Source organism: Panthera leo, chromosome F3 (genome assembly GCF_018350215.1).
Source record: "Panthera leo isolate Ple1 chromosome F3, P.leo_Ple1_pat1.1, whole genome shotgun sequence".
NCBI classification, from domain to species: Eukaryota; Metazoa; Chordata; class Mammalia; order Carnivora; family Felidae; genus Panthera; species Panthera leo.
In genome coordinates, this window is record NC_056696.1 from 1,034,919 (window position 1) to 1,052,471 (window position 17,553).

Genomic DNA, 17,553 nt, shown 5'->3' on the forward strand with positions numbered 1-17,553 from the left:
GGGGGCAGGGGGAGGGGGAGAAGGAGGCACCTGCCGTAAGCCTTAGTCCGTGGCTCTGCTGGTGTTTTGCTCCGTGTGGGGGCTGGTTTCCATGGAAACCCGAGGCTGTGACACACAGATTAGAGCAAATCACAAGGAGGCATCGACTCCGAGTTGACCCCAAGCATCAAAACCGGGCATTTAATAATCACTGGGAAGTCGTCGGCGATAATGTTGACCCAATCTGATCATTTTTCACCATTGCTGCCCAAGGCCTGAGGCGGCAGCCGCATGTCCCCCGCACCTTCCAGGGTGGGTCGCCCTCCTGGCGGCCTGGGGACTCTGCTGTCCCCTCCCTGCACAGAGCCCTGGGGACGATGGCCACAAGGACTTCTGTGCTCCAGCTCTGTCTCCCCAACAAATTCCTCGGCAAGTATGTGGGGAGTGTCCACTAGGTGCTGGGCACCTTTCGGGACACGGGAGAGAAGACGAACTCACAAGCCATGACTGTCCTCATGGGCTCACGTGCTGGTGCAGGGAAGCAGCGGAGGGGGGACACCCAACAAAAGAAGGAAAAATGGAGACAGGGACCGCCAGGGCTGGGTGTTGGTTGCTACTTGGACAGTGGTCAGGAAAGCCCTCTCTGTTGACATCATGCCGAAGCAGAGGCCTGGAGGCAGGAGGGAAAAGGACAGGCCCGTATGTGCGGAGGGAGGAGCAGTCAGCACCAGTCCCGGGTGACCGGGAGTGCCAGCATGGTGCTCCTGGCTGCCTCTCCAAACTCTTTCCAACCTCAGGGCCTTGGCACATGCTGCGTCCTGTGCAGGAACGCTTTTCTCTCTGCTCCTCACATGGACACTTCCTCAGAGAGCCTCCCCCACACTATTTGCGGTAACTCCCCTGCCCCCAACTCGCTCAAACACACCTTGTTTATTCCTTGCAAGGCAACTATCACAAGCCCTTAATTATCTGGCGCAAACACTGGCTGACTTATCTGCCGTCTCCCTCCCTTACGAGGCCATATTCTCCATCAGCACAGCGAGGATGGAAGGATGCCCGCTGCTAAGAAGAAGAAATGCGAGGTTGAACGAGTATCGCTGCCAACAAGGGAACAACACTGATCTGTTTGGGGAACTTGGTCTCTGCTGAGGCAGAAACCATCACCCTGGGTGAGGCTTCCCGTGCGGAACAGTGGCTCCCGATGGGGAAGCTGTCTCTGCGGGAGCGTCCTGTGAGCGTGCAGGTGTCCGGGCCACGACGCGCCCCGGGAAGCAGGGAGGCCACACGCACCTGGTCCTGCACAGGCGGAGCTGCTCAGCTCCAGGGACGATGACCCGCCGGGCGTCCCTGGAGGCTGAAACCGTCTCAAAGTGACCTCAGACCCTGACTCTCTTCTGCAGGCCAACAAAGTATTTCCTTTTAAAGTTTATTTATTTATTTTGAGAGAGAGAGAGAGAGAGAAGAGAGAGCTCAATTAGAGGAGAGGCACAGAGAGAGAGAGAGTCCCAAGCAGGCTCTGCTCTGTCAGCACAGAGCCTGATGTGGGGCTCGATCCCACGACCCCAGGATCATGACCTGAGCTAAATTGTTGGAGAAGCTGGAGAGGTGAATAAAGAATGCCAAAGATGGCCGATGGGGCTAAAACAAACTCTGGTCTCTAGCTTAGAGACCCTCCTCCGGGTTCTTCTTTCTTTCTTCGCTGCGGCTTGCGAAACCCACGCCCTCCCCCCCCCCCAGATATGGAAGCTGATGACGATAAATTACCCTCTGCACTTGCATCTGGCGCTCAGATCTTTGGAGAAACGGTCTCCTCTGAGCCCGCCGGTGTTAAATAAATCTCCAGTCCACCAAGATCTCTGAGTGCCACTTGGGTTTTCCGCCAGCGTCCCAGCCTGGTTCCGTAACAAAATCAAGAGTTGGACGCTTAACTGACTGAGCCACCCCCACAAAGTATTCCTGGCACTGTTTCTATTCTGAATTTTCCAGACACGGGATCTCACAAATCTAGGGAAGATCGTACCCTGCTCAGTTCGCAGCTGCAAACAAGGAGTTAGTCACCATTCCGGAAAATCTCTTCCTAGTGACCTGGGTCTCCATGGGAGCCATGATCCGTGCCATCTGGGTGGACTTCCTGGGGACGGTGCGTGTGACCCCGTTTATGTGGCCCTCATTTCTAAATGTCAAAGGTAATAAAACTTTAAGAAATGTCTGTTGAATATTTTCTTCTCTTAAATCCAAACTTATTCCTTATAAGTGAGTGTGAGAGTCAAAATAACTCACTTTGCCTTCTAGCATGAGGACATATTAGTTCCTCATCACTTACGTCCCCTTTCCTTTCCTCGTTATATTCCTGTCAGGGCGTTATATTGATTTCTTTAACGTCGTGTTTATAGATTAGATTATACCTATGCTTCAACTTCAAAATGGAAAAGCCGTCATTTAAACATTTGTTATAAAATGGGTGCTCTTCTGGGGCCCCTGGGGGCTCATGTGGTCATGATCCCAGGGTTCGTGGGTTCAAGCCCCACGACGGGCTCTGTGCTGGCAGTGTGGAGCCTGCTTGGGACTCTGTCTCTCTCTGTCTCTGTCCCTCCCCCCTCCCACTCTCTCTCTAAAATAAATAAAATGAAAAAAAATTTTAAACAAGGATGCTTTTCTTTTTTAAAAAAAAACTTTAATGCTTTTTAAAATCTATTCTTGAGAGAGAGAGGGAGAGAGAGAGAGAGAGAGAGAGAGTGCACAAGCAGGGGAGGGGCAGAGAGAGAGGGAGACACAGAATCCAAAGCAGGCTCCGGGTTCCGAGCTGTCAGCACAGAGAGCGACGTGGGGCTCGAACTCACGAACCGGGAGATCATGACCTGAGCCGAAGTCGGACACTTAACCGACGGAGCCCCCCAGGCGCCCCACAAGGATGCTTTTCTAAGCACTGTGGCCATAGCCTCTTCTCCCCACATTCACCACAAGCTCTGAGATGATTAAAGCCAGATATTCTTTGAATCCTATTTTTTCCACCCACATAGCGAGTGGTTGCCCCCCCCCACCCCCTTTCCCCGATGATCAGACCGATGCACACGGTGGGGAGGCCCTTGTCCTGGAAGATGGGACAGATGCAGGGGAGAATTATCAGAAAGAAAACAAACCAGTCGGGGCACATGTGGGCATCAGGCTCCTGGGAAGCCCCAGAGGTGAGCCCCAGCCCCGCCCACCTCAAAAGGGACAGCTCAGCAACAATGCTGTCCCTGCCATCCTGCTGCTGACACAACCAGCCGGCACCTGCATGGACGGGACGGAAGGCCGTCCCCGCAGGGCCCTAACTCTGAGCCCTGGGTTCACCCCCGGCCCACACAGACGCTGGAGGAAGGAGGTCTGTTGTTCTCAGGCAGCAGATTCTCAGATGTGCTTCAGGAGGAGAGCCGAGGGCGGGGGAGACACATGGTAGGGGGACGACCGCACTCTGGGTTTCCTGTGACCTTCTTCCCATCTCCCAACGGGAGGGGACAGGGACAGACGAGGTCCAGCCTCCCTGGCCAGACGAGCACCACCCTCTACAGTCGTTCTTAAGTGTCGTGAGGTCACAGACAGACCCCTCTGAAACTCCGATAGCTCTGGTTCCTTGCCCTCCAAAAACGCACGTACCCATCACAAACCCAATTTTGCACCATTTCAGAGGGTTCACTGACCTTCCAAACTCCGCTCCTTCCAACCCGCGGCTTCACAGACAGCCCGGCCCGCTCCGTATCCCGGGACGCGGCTCAGAGCGCGAAGGGCCTGACGGCAAATACTTTCAGCTTTGCAGTCCAACCTCTGTTCTAGAACAGAAGAGAAACTCTGGTTCACAAGTGAGGATTTGCGGTGACTGTAAGATACATGCATGCCGATACGGAACCACCGCATTTGCCGGGAAGATGCCACCTGGTCCCCAAGCTGCTGATTGATCCAACCATCAGAATGATTTCTCCTCTTACGTAACAGACAGAAATCCCTGCAGAGGCGCGTAGCTCAGAACAGCAGAGCTGAGCTTTCTAGTTTCACTTTTGTCTTTTTGCAGACAACCCCTCACCGCCCCACGGTGTACCCGCCGGACCCGGCCGCTCGACCCTGGATTTGCAGCAACGGGTGACAGAGGAGATGACAGAGGCAGTGCGGGGGGGCAGGGCCCCTGGACAAACAGAATTGACGCAAAATTATCCGGGCTCATGTGGCATGACCAAGATACCATGCAGACTGGCTTTCTACGACGTACAGCAAGGCAGGACTGAAGCGGACCTCCGAGCGGGGGGCTCCGGGACAGCGGAGCCGAGAGCCGTCAGGAAGACACCACGCGGCGCGTCCGGAACGGGAGCCGGGAGCCCACGCGGGGTGAAGAAAACAGGAACTCGCACTGGTGTCGGGCAGCGGGTGGAGCAGCGAGAACCAGGCTGTGAAGCTGCTTCAGGCCCGATCCAACCTCAGAACCTGGAGACCATCCACCGTCCTGGACACACAGCCCCCCCCCCCCCCCCCCCCCCCGTCCACAGCCCCTCACCCCCGCACCCTCCCAGTCCACCGTCCTGGACCCACAGCCCCCTCCCCCCAGCCCCCCCAGTCCACCGTCCTGGACCCACAGCCCCGCCCCCGTCCACCATCCTGAACCCACAGCCCCTCCCCCGTCCACCATCCTGGACCCACAGCCCCTCCCCCGTCCACCATCCTGGACCCACAGCCCCCTCCCCCCGTCCACAGCCCCTCCCCACCCCAGTCCACCATCCTGGACCCACAGCCCCCTCCCCCCAGCCCCCCCAGTCCACCGTCCTGGACCCACAGCCCCTCCCCCGTCCACCATCCTGGACCCACAGCCCCTCCCCCCGTCCACCATCCTGGACCCACAGCCCCTCCCCCGTCCACCATCCTGAACCCACAGCCCCTCCCCCCAGTCCACCGTCCTGGACCCACAGCCCCTCCCCCGTCCACCGTCCTGGACCCACAGCCCCTCCCCCGTCCACCGTCCTGAACCCACAGCCCCTCCCCCCAGTCCACCGTCCTGGACCCACAGCCCCTCCCCCGTCCACCATCCTGAACCCACAGCCCCTCCCCCCAGTCCACCGTCCTGAACCCACAGCCCCTCCCCCATCCACCGTCCTGGACCCACAGCCCCTCCCCCGTCCACCGTCCTGGACCCACAGCCCCCTCCCCCCGTCCACAGCCCCCGCCCCCCCCCCCCACCCCCCCCCCCCCCACCCCCCCCCCCCCCCCCCCCCCCCCCCCCCCCCCCCCCCCCCCCCCCCACCCCCCCCCCCCCCCCCCCCCCCCCCCCCCCCCCCCCCCCCCCCCCGCACCCCCCCAGTCCACCGTCCTGGACCCACAGCCCCTCCCACCCCGTCCACCGTCCTGGACCTATAGGCCCCTCCCCCCAACCATGGTCCTGGACCCACAGCCCCCTAACCCCCCCCTCCACCCCCCCCCCCCCCCCCCCCCTCCACAGCCCCTCTCCCCGTCCTGCCCAGTCCACCGTCCTGGACCCACAGCCCCTCCCCCCCTCCACCTTCCTGGACTCACAGCCCCCTCCCCCGTCCACAGCCCCTCCCCCCCATCCACCGTCCTGGACCCACAGACCCCTACCGTCCTGGACCCACAGACCCCCACCGGTGTGACCTCAACGCAGTTGGTGGCCAATTCTGCAAGGTTCACCCCAGGGCACTGCCCCCCTGCCGGTCATGTCCCCCCTGCCCCTGCCCACTGACCTCCCAGCCGGTCCCCCACAGACACATGCACCCCTCATCCAGCTACCCCAGGGAGCCCGAAAGCACACCTCTGATCAGAAGACTTCACTGGCTCCTTCTGCCCACGAAGGGAACAGGACTTCTGGGCCGTCCACTGTAGACTGTAGTCTACCCTGGAATGGCTGACCTTCTCGTGTGACAGAGGGGATCCCAAGCCAACCCCCCCTCCCGACCGCACCTGCAGTCTGGGCCTGTGCTCCAGAGGGAGGCCACCTGCTCAGAACTTGGCCTCCACCCAATTTCCCTCCTTAGGCTGGACCCCGGGGGGTGGGATGCTTCTGTCTGTATATCCAGCTCACCCTTCAGAGGCCACCTCGGAGGCCGGCAGTCCTCATACCCCCGGGGCACATTTTATCTCACCCTGATATTCTGTCCACACCTCCCAGACAGCGTTTTTATTAAACACTTTCCCCCTAGACTGCACGTCTCTTGAGGGCGGAGACCCTGTTTTTATTTGTGCAGTACTCCTGAGGTAGCACAGTTTAACACCCCAGTAATATTATCCCCACTAATATTCCGAAGGCTTATTTTCATCAGACTCACCTCCTAGTTCTAACACGGGGAGCTCCTAACACGTCCTTATTCTGGGGGCACAGACCCCCACTCCCCGGCTGGTCCAGGGCTCCCGTTCCTGAGACTCTAGGAGATTCATCACAATGACGAAGGTGGTCAGTGTTGATCTGGTGAGTCAAGATAAAGGGCTTTTGTTTTCTTAAAGGAGAAAAGCTAATTAAGGGGGAGAAACAAACTGTGATGCACATGTTTTTCTATGCCATATGGCAGTTTTCTTTGCAGAAGAATTTGAAGCTTTAGGCGTGTGTCCTACTGAGCAGAATTTCAACTAGAAAAGATTGAGACCATTTTGCAAATCAAGGCACGAGGGCCATCAGAGCCGCAGGGTCTTGAGAAGTCTAGGCCCAGCCTCTGGTTCAGAGGCCCAGTGTCTGGGCCAGTCAGATGGGGAGCTTTCTTCGTTGGGACTCCGGAGAGGGAAAGTCCACACTTTCACGATCCGGCGCATTTTTCTTCAAATCGCTGTGGGGAGGGAGCGTCTCCCCGGACCTAAGTCCCTTTTCACGTGACTTTGCCATGGTCATTCGGTGACGAAGGCTTCCGCCCAGGGTTGAGGACCAGCACTGTCTGCTCTATGGCAGATGGCCAAGTTCGCCATCAGAGTTTGACCTTCGGAGCAGCTCGCTGGCTAAATGAGGCCCGAGTCAGGGGACACTGGCTAGGAATCGTTAGGTCTCAGATTTAGGATGAGGGGTCCTACAGGCGGAGGAAGTGTTCAGGGTCGCGCACCCCTCCAGCTGGGCGCTAGGACTTGAATCCAGCTGCAGACTTAGTCGTCATTTTGATCTTTTCCAAAAACTCAGAATGGAGTATACTGCACAGGGCCCAGCCCCTCGGAGGCATCCGGGACCACCTGCGGGTGCCGCTAAAACGCAATCTGGTCAGCAGGCGGGCGGGGACCTGACACTCTGGCTCTCCACAAGCCTCCAGGTGACCCTCACAGCTGAGTGGCAAGGCCCCGAGACCCGCCATCTGTCCACACTCACTGCTCAGGCTGCCTGTTCTCCTGGGATGAAGGTTGGGTAGGTGCTGCCCGGTCACTTCTGGGAAGGGGCCACGTTAATACGCTCACCCCAACTCTTCTCGACCCTGGCGGGTGAAGCACCAGATGGTTGCCAACGGGGATCAGCTGAGGGTCCCGAGGCCGGGGCTGGACACGACACGTGGGTTCCCTCGCTGCGCAGCTGAGGAAACAGGTGCGAGGGCCTTCCCGGTTCCAGGGCAGGCGCTTCTGCCGCCGACCGGCAGGGGGCGGCCGAGGGCGGGTCGGGACGCGGCCGCGGGGTGAGCGCAGGGCCCGGGGTGAGGGCTCGCCAGGGCCGCCGCTGGCATCATCCACCCCCCTCCCCGATGCTCTGCTCGCTCTGAGCTCTGCATCTGTTTTGCCCCGCACACCGTTTTGTTTGGGGGTGGGGGGGGGGGGGAGGATGGGATCAAAATGAGGACTAAGTCTGCAGCTGAATTCGAGTCCTCGTTCCCAGTTGAATGGATGACCAGCCTCTCTGAGCACCAGTGGGGCCCTCTACACACACACAAGGGGGGACACTCCGGTGCCTGATCCAGAGTGATCGGTTCCTCACGCGCCACCCTCTGATGGTTCTTGTTGCTTAAGGACACAGACATCGTTAGTCCAGGCGCACCTCTCCAGGGATGCACTCCCTTTAGGAGCCACCAAAGGGGAACACTGAGAGGGACAGGGGATTTCCCAGCATGGTGTGGCCTCAGGAGCTTCCCTTTTCAGCACTCCTGGAAGTTAGGGAAAATCTTGCCGGATTGCCCTTAATATCTTCCAGTGGTGGTCCCCCCCCCCCCACCCGACCACACCAGCATCCAGAGGAACTGATATTCTGAAGAAGCCAGTGTGTCAAAAACCCAACAGAATGGTTTCTCTTCTGTTTATTATAAATTCTTTCGCACCGTTTTAAAACATCTGACTGGAAAAAAAATAATTTCACTTGGGTGATGATTAAACACTAACAACACGCACCACACGCTTAAAATCCTCCAGAAAAGGGAGCTCTCCACGGACTGAATATCTCTACCTGATTTCAGCTTCAGGCGGCACCAATACTCTCAGAAAATTAACCTCGAGGCTCTGACAGCCTCCCCGACCGCACCTCGGCCAAGCCTGCGAGCTGATGGCCCGGAGAGAGGGGCAACAGCCAGGTGCCAGAGCCCCGAGCCCCCCGAAGAGCCGCCTTCGCCTCTCCAGGAAGTTATGACAACCTGGATTGTGATGTAAATGGAAGCAGTGGGGGGCGGCGGAGGCACAGTGAAGAAAATCCTTATTAAACTATGGACACGATGGAAATGAGAAGAGAGATTACAAGCACCAGAGAACCATCCCGGGGAGGGTTGTACTCTGGGCTGAGCTAAGGAAAACAAAAAGAGAAACCCCCCTGGGCTGATGAAACCAAGCCCACTCGGCAGCCCGGCAGAGCCGCCCTGGGTGGGAGGTGAGGGAGGGAGTCAGGCTGGGAGGGGGGAGTCCTGCGTCTCCCAGGGGTGGAGGAGGAAGAGTTCACTCGCGGCACCAGGGACTTGGGAGCGGGGGCGGCCGGGGCTGCAAGCACACGTTCCTGCCTCGTGCTGGCGACTGGGGACCGGGCCCCAGGGAGGTTCCTGAGGGTGGAAACCGCCCTGGGCCAGCAGCCCCACACCCCTGCTCCATCCTGGGTGGGGCGCCGGGGCCAGAGGCCAACTTGCTGTGGGCGGGAACGTCCAAGACCACGGCCAAAGCCCCGGGCTGGGAGAGGGGAATCCTGGGGCCACCGTGGGGGCATCCTTGATGAGCTGAATTCCCCTCGTCCCGTCTCTGAATGTGCACATGTGAGTGTGACCTGGCGGCCAGGTACGTGGCCAGGCTGTACCCGGAAATAGCTTGCTTCGGTTTCCCAAACAGGGATCAGATCTCTTATGAAACAGACACAATCTCTTCACGGGGCCACTCTTTGCCGATGGCCAAATTCCTCAGACAGGAAGTACAAGGGGCGCCCGCTGCCTGGGCTCGGTTGGCCCCGTGGCCTCCTTCTGGGGCCCCGTCCTGAGCTCCCCTCCTCACCTATTCTTATCTGAATCTCCCCGTTTTCTCTTGTAGCACTGACAGCTTTGCTCCTATGTCTTCCTGAAATGCCTCCTCCCTCGTCCTCTTGTTTTCCCCGTTCCTTTTCCTTCCCCCCACCCCTGGCTTGCAGGTCACGTTTCACGAGTTGGACTGTCCCCACCACTCGTGCCCCCAGGATCTCTCTCCAGCCCTGAGAGAGGGAGAAGCACGGACGTGGGCGTCTCCTGGGGCCAGGGCCCCCCTCTCCTGACACCTGCCTGGCAGGTGGTGAGCCAGCCTTCTGGGAGACTCTCCTCCTGGGACTGAGCACCAAGTCCCAGCTCCTCTTTCCCAGATGTCTCTAGAGTTGTCCCTCCTTTTACATTCCCACCGCCCAGGTCAGTCTTCTGTCTGGCACATGCTTCCTGGGCACGGTCTCCCAGGGAGGGTGTTAGCCGCTGGGGCTTCACCAAGACAAACCCAATCTCTGCCTTCAGGGAGCTAACGTCCCGAGCCTGAAGGCAGCCACGGAGGGCAGGGGCTGATGTCGTTACAGGACCATATGTGGTGCCTCGAGGCAGAGGAGGATGCACCCCCAGCCCGAGGGCACCTCTAACTAGGGGTATAGACGCTGGCACCTAAGTCACAGGAGCGGTGAACCGTGGTGGGGGGGGGCAGTACCGGCAGAGGCACCCGGGCACCATGTTCAAGGGACAGGAGGGAGCCCGGGCCTGGAGCCCCCGCAGGTGGAGTCACTCAGAAGGTCCAAGTGTGAGCCTGTGGGCGCTGGTGGGGGCGAGGATGGAGAGGGTATTCTGCAGCCAAGAAGGACGCGCCTGCCATCCCGGGGGCAGAGGGGGCTGCCGAGGGCCTTGAGGACTGCCACCACCTAACACTAGCCCCTCAAGGCCGCTGGGCTTTGGCTCCACCAGAGGTATCCAGTCTCAGGTTCCCAGTAATAACGCTTAGCCCACACCTTCCGCACCAGGTGGCTGAGGTGCTTCCTGTGCCCTGTATGTGCAACCAAGGATCATGTACCAAATGCCTGCTATGTGCCAGACACTAGCGCTGGCTCAGAGGGTCCCCAGCGAGTCGGACAAAGACCCCTCCCCCCAGCAGGCACTGCAGGGGACAAGAGCTCCAACGGAGGAGGGAGCAAGCAGTGGGCAAGGAGCAACGGAGGGCAGATGATGGGCTCCCCAACTCTGCCCTTGAGGAACCCATCAGAAGAGGGGCCATTTGAGATGCTTCTTAAAAGATGTAGAGGACTCCCCAACAGGGCATTCTGGGCAGGAGAGCGAGTGTAAGGAGAGTGAGGCATGCAAAATAGGCTCGGTAAGAACCTTCTGGAAGGTCAGTGTGTCGGGGAGGTCAGTGCGTCAGGGAGCATGAAGAGAGTGGCCAGAGCTGGAGAGGGAGGTGGGGGGTTGTGGGGAAATAGGTTTTACTCACATAAATGGGTTAGAAAAAAGCTTCGGGCAGAACGCCACCCCTGCGGGGTAAAATCGCCTGACGTTAGCTGGCGGGATATTGTACTGGGACTGTGAGAAACGTTATTTCACCTGCAGGAAATTACTTTCCTTCTGGAGCCAATATACTATTGTACTTTGATCACAAAATCCACTCACCCGCCCCCCCCCACCCCAGACCCTTTGCTTCTTACACACACAAGTTAATGATTACTGTCTGATTGTTCTCTCCACGTTCATGTGTGTAAGATCTTGTTTTCTTCACACTCACCCTGTGTGTAAGATCTTGAAAGCCCAATAAATGCGGAGAGGAAGCCCCTGTTCGGGGCTCTTGTCTCCTCCCGGACATTAGCCTCTCGTATTCAACGCTGCATCTGCTCTCTTGCTGGACAAGCGAGAACTCCAGAGTCAAAGTCTGCGACAGGGGGGTCTGGATCACAGCTGGTGGGCAGTGAGCACCATTACGTATTCTAAGTCTTAGTATTACCCTCGGACCTCCTTCCACCTGCCTGTCCCAGTCTCTGGCTGCCGTTTCTAAATCCAGAGGATGACCAGTGACTCCCCAAAGCCCCGTCTTTACCAGCCCACGCTGGCTGTCACCTTTGAACTAGCAGGTGATAGCACAGGACTTCACACTTAACTGCTCTCGTTTCCCAGATGCTGGTTTTGTCTTTCCACCTGAACCTGGGAGCCTCTGAGGAGCAGGGACAATGCCTCACACGAGCAGGTCCCACAGAGCAGAGCTCACAGGGGTTGGGATGCCAAGCCAGCAGTGGGAATCACCCTAACAGGAGGCCATACAGAGGTCTGGATCTGCGGGCTGTCCACAAAACTAAGAGTGAAACACACATCCGGACCCAGTCACTGCACATCCCGGGGTTTTGTGCTGAGTCTGTGAGCAAGCAGAAGCACCCCAACAGGCCTATTCTGATTTCAACAGTCAGCAAACTGGCAGGCAAACCGACAAAGGAGGTCTCTGTGAGGCTGGACACAACTTCCCGAGAAGTCTTCCGAGAAGACAAAGCCAAAAACGAGCAGGGTCAGTTTTGCATTCAGAACATGCAATCAGTTTCTGCTTCTCTCAGAGCGAGCCGCCAAGTGGGTGACCCAGTGACACCACTTAGGGTGGAAGGACCACTGAGGGTGACGTCCCCAGGGCACTGTGAAACAAGCGAGTGACCCTGTGACACCACCCGACCTCCACACAGGGCGTCCTATGGATTATTGCGTCCTTGCCCAGGAACAGTGTCTAGGGTGCCGTTCACGGGTCACCTGGCGCGGGGCAGGTGCGCTCAGAGCTGACCCACGGGAAGGAGCAAGCCCCTCGCCATGGTCCCGGCAGCCTGGCTTCCTGCGGCCGCGCACCCCTCACCCCGAGATGAGCCACACCGCCCTGCGAGGCTGTGCCGGCGGCGGTTTTCCAGGCGCCCTGCCTCTGCGCCCGCGTCTTCACAGGCGGATTGTTTACGACGTGAAGGCCGGCGGGGTAAACCGTGCCGCCTCCGCCGGGTCTGCGCCGGGTGCGCCGGGTGCCGGTGTTCCGGGGGGGCCGGGAGGCCACGTGCCCCCTCCCAGGTGGGGACGAAAGCGAAAGTGAGAAAGCGACAGCTCTCCAAAGGTGGGGGCGCCCCGGCTTCCCCGTGTCCCGCCCCCAGGGCACCAGCCGGCCACGCGCCCAGTCCCCGTCCAGGGAGCAGAGCCGGAAGCCGCCCGGACGCCCCCGGGGGGTGGCGCCCGACCGCGCCAGCAGCCCGGGGTGGGACAGGGGTCCTCGTCGGCGGCGGGGCGCTTACCTCCGGGAAGGGCTCCCCGCGCCTCCCGCAGCTCCGCGCACTTCTCCACCGGCTCCTCCGCCAGGGTCCAGTCCCTCCCAGTACCCCGCCCACATGCCCCCGCCCCGCGAGGCCCCCGCCCGCATGCTCCTCCCTCCACCCTCCCCGCCTGGCCCCTCCCGGGCCCCTCCCACCTGCCAGATCAAGCCCCGCCCACGTGTCTCGGGCAGGCCCCGCCCCACTCACACGCCCCGCCCTCCACCCACGCACCGCCCACCTGACCAGCAGCTCTCCGTCCGGGCCCCGCCCACCTGCCAGAAGCTGCCCCCGCCGGTCCTAGTTCACAGAACAGGCCCCGCCCACCTTCTAGCCCCGCCCCCCTACAGGCCCCGCCCCGAGGCTCGGGTCATCTCTTTAAGCTCTGTGACCAGTGGTACGACCTCCTGTTCCAACCTCGGGGGGGCCCCCCACACTCGCCCCCCGAGACCCTGCGACTGCAGGGACGAGGAAACATGCAGGGACACCTGTGCGCTTCGGGGCGGGTGACTGGGACGCGGTTGCTCAGTGCTTGGGGCGCCCTGGACTGGATCCGAGGGGAAGGGGCTGCCCCCGACTGTCCTTGGGGTCATCCAGGCCAGCGCGGCCCCTCCTCCCCACGCCATGCAGAGGAGACCTGGAGTAACTGTCCAGAGGCACAGCCAAGCCAGCAAAGAGGGGCCTGCGCCCCTGGACCCCCACTCCCCCGCCCCGTGCAGGGTTCCTTACCCCTAGACCCCCACCTCGGACCCCCAATCCCCACCCCCAGTGCAGGGCTCCTTGCTCCCCGGACCTCCACCCCCGGATTCCCCCCATGCAGGGCTCCTTGCCCCCGCAAGCCCACGGTCATGATTTCATGTTTCATGGCCCACATGGGGGTCTGCACTGAGCCTGCTTGGGATCCTCTCTCTCTCTCTCTCTCTGTCTCTCTCTCTCTCTCTCTGCCCCTCCTCCATTCATGCTCCCTCTCTCTCAAAATAAATAATGTTCTTAAAAACCCTCACCCTCCATTCAGCAGCTGTATTAAGCTTCCACTACAGACCCAGTGCTTCCTCCAGGAATACAAATCCTGAGCTGACTTCCAGGGACAACTCAGAGCCCAGCAGGGAAGGTGCACGTGGACACAGATGGGTATAAATTTGGTGAAGTGCAAGTCCCTGCATCCAGGGTCTGACGTCCTTGCGGCAACTAAGAAAATAGAGGCAACCTTGTCAGCCGGGCAGAGTGGCTGTGGGGAGGGCAGAGTGGGCAGGGCAGCAACAGGGCAGGGGAGGGCCTTCCATTCAGGCAAGACAGCAGAGGGGAGGGCGCTGGCTCTGGGCCGGGGAACAGCAGAGGTACTGGGGACAGAAGGGAGGTGGCTCATTTGGAAAACTGCCTGGTTGTGTGAATGGAATGCACTTTGTGTGTGGTGGGGGCAGGAATCAGGGCGCAGGAGCCCACGCCCGCAGGAGTGTGGATGGTGCTCTGTCGGCCGGTGGGCACTGGAGACCCCCCAGATGGGGCAGGTGATGAGGGACAGCCCACCCCAGTCTGCACATCACAGTTACCCCTGACAGCAACGCGTGGAGTGAGTGGGTGAGGGACAAGTGCTCAGTCAGGAGGCTCCTGCGATGGTCCAAGCAAAGATAACGATTGCAAATTAGAGCAGTGACATTCATTCATTTTAGCTAATGAGTGTCACTGTGCTTTCATGCGGCAAGCACCAGGCAGGTGGCAGGACCCTAACCACGCCGACCTTTATCAGCGCTCACCAGGTGTTCTGCTCTGTTCCCAGCACCAGGCCCGCGCGGACTGATCTAATCGTCACACGGCCTGTGAGTCAGGACCGTCGTCATCCCCTTCTACAAACGAGGAAACTCAAGGAGAGGAGGTTACGTTACTCCCAGGCGCTTACACAGCTGGTCAGTGACAGAGCCAGGTTGGAACTCGGTAATTGGGCTCGAGGATTCTTAACCCGTGACCCTGTACTGGGGATCATGATAACAAGCAACCTGCACAAGGTCGCCACCTCGTAGAACTCACACTCTGGTGCCAGAAGACAGACGGGGGCAAGGCTCAGGTTGTAGGATCCGAAAAACACGGTCCTCGCCGAGGAAAGAGCTGTCAATGCAATTCCACCCGGGCTCTGTGATGGGCGGTATGCCAGCCGCGGAATGAGGAAACGCGGGGTCCCAGCAGAGGGCGGACTTGGAGGGGAGGCTGAGGTCAGTTCGGGGTACACTGGTGTGTGCGGCCTGTGGGACGTGCAGGGGGTGTCACCCAGCAGACAGCCGAACCCGTACATCCACGTACAAGACACCTGCCTGGAGAGGAGACCGGTCGGGAGGCATCAGGACAGAGGCGACAGCTGGGGACAGGGGTGAAGAAGGGAGTCTGGACACCGACAGGGGAGGCCAAGGCCCAGGAAAGGATAGGAGTTTGTAACGGAAAAGACTTAAATTTAGTTATGATCAAATACCTCTGCTCATCCAAAGTGACCATTTAAAGAGCGAAAAGGCAAGAAAGAAAAACCGGGGAAGACGTTTGCGATTTGGAGCAAGAATCCAGGTCGTACGAAGAAGTCACACGATCGGTAAGAAAAGAGGAAGACAGAGGAAAGACCCAGGCGGTTGCTCAAAGAGAGGAAGTCGAAGACAACCAATAAACAAATGAGCGAAAAGGTGCCAAACGTCCTTAGCGTTCTGAGAAACGCCAATCAGAACCCTGACACATCACATACTCCACATGCACGGAGCCACAATAAAGAGTCTGACAATAACAAGTGTCAGTGTTACTGCGCAGTGACCCAAATCCGCCCATGCCGCCAGCGGAAATGCGAACGGCCGGGGGCGCTTGGGGAAGTGGGGCATGATCTTGGACGGCTGAAGACCCACGCGCCCTGAGACCCCGGCCTCCACGCCTGATCCGCGCGCGCCCCGGAGGCACACGTGGAGGTGACTAAGAAAGCACTGTCGGGCTATCCCTGGGACGGACGATGCCTGCAGTGGCTCCCAGGGACTCCCACCTCCCGCACTCCCGCCTCCTCCTTACCCCTCCTCTGGGTGTGCACCGGACCCAGTGACTTGCTTCTAGGTTACAAAATAACGAGATTTCCACACGTCCACACCTGCTCTCTGGCCCTGTCGCCTCCTCTCCCAGGAAGCCGACTGCAGTGCGCCCGCTGCCCCGTGACCAGGCCCACGTGGCAGGGGTGCAGGGGGCCTCTTGCCACCAGCCGGAGAGGATCCGAAGTCCTAGTCCAACAGCCTGTGAGAAAGGAGTTTTGCCACCAACCCCTGAGTAAACGTGGAAGTGAATTCAGTCCAGTCGAACCTGGAGACGAGACCACAGCCCCGGTCAGCGTCTGGACTGCAGCCCGTGAGCAGCCGGAGCCAGGGGACCCGGGCGGGCCATGCCCAGAGTCCGTGACACAATACGTGTTGTTGTTTCGAGACGCTACGTTTGGGGATAAGTGGTTACACAGAAAAAATAACCAGTACAGTCACCAAATTGGAAATAACCTGAACGTCCATCAACAGTAGGGTGGACAAGTAAACTGGACATCGATGAGGTCATGAAACGGAGCGTCCAACGTCGTCAAAAAGGAATGGACTGGAATTATATCCCACAACATGGCTAAAACGCAAAAACATATGTGAGCGAAAATAACATATAATGTAGACAGATCACGACCCAAGAGAGGAGATCGATGTTATTCCATTTATATACAATTCAGAATTGGCAGGGCCACCTTGTGCTGTTTAGGTGGACATAGACAGGTGACAGGTAACCTACTTCGTAAGGTCAGACAGCATCTCTGTGGCAATCAGGGCGGCCCCGCTGGGGAGGAACGCCCCGGTCTTGCGGGCAGCGGTGGGAGGGGGGGCGCTCCACCCTCGTCTGGGCCTGGGTGCTGGTCACAGAGGGTTCGTGGGCGATTGATGGGTGGTTACAACGCTCTGCTTCATGCGTGTGTCCTACACCTCACATAAGGGCTTGTAAAGGGGGAAGAATCAAAGAGACCGGACAGAAACTAGGAAAACCAAAGCCGTGGCCTGGATCTCAGAAGGTGGAGGGGCTCTGGGAGTGATCGCCACGGCGAGTAACGTCTTCCGAGTGGATGCGTGTGGCGGACGTGCTGGTGGGCGTCCGGCGAGGCCTGTGTGGGGTCCACGCCTGGCGCACCGCCCCCTGCAGTGGGGGGACCCGTGACGACCTCGGGGTTCTCTCCCTCGGCCGGGTCATGTTCCCCACGCTTTGTCTTTGCGGACGGTGCAGGGCTTCACCCGCTGACCCTGAAGGCGCGAACACGTCCTCTCGCGCCCCCCCACCCCCCACACAGAGGCTGTCCTGTGTCCTCTGGGGCGTCGTCCCTGCTGCCAGTCCCAGTCTCTGGCCCGTCAGCGCTGCCGGGGCCAGGCCCCCCTCTCCTCCGTCACCCGTGAACAGGCGGCCGTGAATCTCCGCTTGGCAGTGACGTGGGCTCCAGAGCCGGCCGGCCCCACGGGCAAAGCCCAGCTCTGGGACCTGGGATGAATTGCTGTCTTTCTAAACCTCGGTTGCTAGTCTGTAAATGGGGAGAATAGGAGCCACCTTACCGGGGGAAAAAACAGCAGGTGGCCTGAAACCGCCCAGCCTGGCAGGTGGTAGCCCCCCCACCCTGTTGCTGTGGCGACAAGCCAGCGGCTCCACCAAAGACTCCTAGGGCACGTGGGGACACAGCTGGACGGGTTCTTGAGAAGTCAGGCCGTCACCGTCACCTCCCTCCGTCATAGTCACCTCCGCCAGCAGCTGACCCCGCCCCACTCCACTCAGGTCACGCTCCAGGGTCTTTCCACTACTGAGGTCTTCCCATGGCTTCTCCCTGTACCTGGAACACAGTGAAAACCCCTTTGTGCGGACAACAAACTCCTGTCCCCTGCCCTTCCCACTGCTTTCCT

The 17,553-nt window shown here is 59.4% G+C and overlaps 1 protein-coding gene across 13 annotated transcripts in view; it reads right to left on the reverse strand.

Moving 5' to 3' along the window:
- Positions 1-12,703, reverse strand: part of TLR5 (toll like receptor 5) — a 40,538-nt gene extending 27,835 nt beyond the window's left edge. For 2 of the 13 annotated variants that reach the window (XR_006198725.1, XR_006198724.1), the window contains exons 1-2: positions 12,617-12,697; positions 3,660-3,788 (exon numbers count right to left, since the gene is read on the reverse strand). The gene's annotated coding sequence lies outside the window, so the exon portion shown is untranslated. Of the gene's footprint in view, positions 1-30; positions 106-477; positions 1,396-1,743; positions 1,872-1,999; positions 2,153-3,659; positions 3,789-4,222; positions 4,435-5,767; positions 5,861-6,281; positions 6,419-11,094; positions 12,293-12,616 lie in introns of those variants that run through there. The other 11 variants (XM_042924833.1, XM_042924830.1, XM_042924836.1 and 8 more) reach the window with 11 other exon arrangements.
- Positions 12,704-17,553: the final 4,850 nt, after the last annotated feature.